This window comes from Lynx rufus, unplaced genomic scaffold, assembly GCF_022079265.1.
Source record: "Lynx rufus isolate CCGP_SWC_20201006 ecotype Redwood Valley unplaced genomic scaffold, mLynRuf1.p SCAF_5, whole genome shotgun sequence".
Classification (NCBI taxonomy): Eukaryota; Metazoa; Chordata; class Mammalia; order Carnivora; family Felidae; genus Lynx; species Lynx rufus.
The window spans coordinates 134,714,483-134,716,003 of NW_025814867.1; positions in this window are offsets into that span (position 1 = coordinate 134,714,483).

Genomic DNA, 1,521 nt, shown 5'->3' on the forward strand with positions numbered 1-1,521 from the left:
TTTAGATTTTATTGGGAGAGCGCTAGTTTTCCTATTAAAAATATCTCACGGACTTTTAAAAAATTCAACTTAAAGCATGGCTTAAATAGAATTATACAATGAATGTTTGGATTTGAATGAAAATATATAAATGATTAGTTTCCCAAGGATTATTTCTATTTAAATAAGATTTTCATTAAACTAAGGGAAATATTCTTACTATTATAAAACATAAAACATTGTTGGGTCAATAACTTGTTTCAACATATCTTTATAAACTACTGCTATATAATTTAACATAGATCTACATCTGTACCTATCATTCCTTTAGGGGAAAATATTTTATTTGACTTTTTAAAATAAATGAATTAGTTCTTAGTATTTGAATAATATTCATATTCTTCATACTCTTTTAGTCATTTTAAATTAGTCACACTTTAGAAAATTTGTGTGTGTGTGTGTGTGTGTGTGTATGTATGTTTCTGGCCACCTTTTCTCTAGTTTTTTAAAGACAAATTCTTTTAGTATTTTATTATTTTAAAGAAAATTCTCTCTTTCTCTTTATACACACACACATATTTAGTGAGAGTAAATGTACACATTGAAATTATCTGATTAGTATACCAGTGGAGCAAATATGTCATGGTTAAGTGTAGGTAAGCGAAAAGTTAATTCAAATAATCCCACACATTAGCCAATTGTATATATTTTCACTGTTAGCTTTTCATCAAGTATAGAGTAAATGCTAAAAATGGTAACTGGGGTGCTTGGGTGGCTCAGTCAGTTGAGCATTTGACTCTTGACTTCAGCTCAGGTCATAATCTCAAGAATGGTCCTGGGATTGAGACCCATGTTGGGCTCCATGCCCAGTATGGAGCCTGCTTGAGACTCTCTCTCTCCCCTGCTCCTCCCCCACTTGCATGTGCACCTGCATGAGTGCATATGTATGCTCTCTCTCTCAAAAACATAAAAATAAGTGGGCGCCTGGGTGACTCAGTTGGTTGAGTGTCCCACTTCAGCTCAGGTTATCTCACTGCTCATGGGTTCGAGCCCTGCGTTGGGCTCTATGCTGACAGCTTGGAGCCTGGAGCCTTCTTCAGAATCTGTCTCCCTCTCTCTCTGCACCTCGCCCACTCATGCTCTGTCTCTTTCTCTCTCTTCCTCTCTTTCTCAAAAATAAATAAACATTAAAAAAATTAAAAATAATCACTGATGCTTGCATTTCTTCTAATTTTTTAAACATATCTTCTCTTTAAAATGTGAGTTTTATGGAAAGAGAAGCAAATATCTAGGCTAGAGAAAAAACGTGTAAAAACTACATAATCTGGCCTGATTATTGTTAAAGTACTATTTAATAGTTATATACCCAAGATGTTAACTTTCCATTTTCTCCTACTGGATCTATGAACTTGTTACATATTATCTACTATGGTCATAGATTCCCGTGAAACATCAGTGGGCAAGTGGACACTCTATTTCTGCTTGGGGTCTTGATACTGAACTTATCCTTAGTCAATGTTATCAGTCCTGAACAGTAATTAG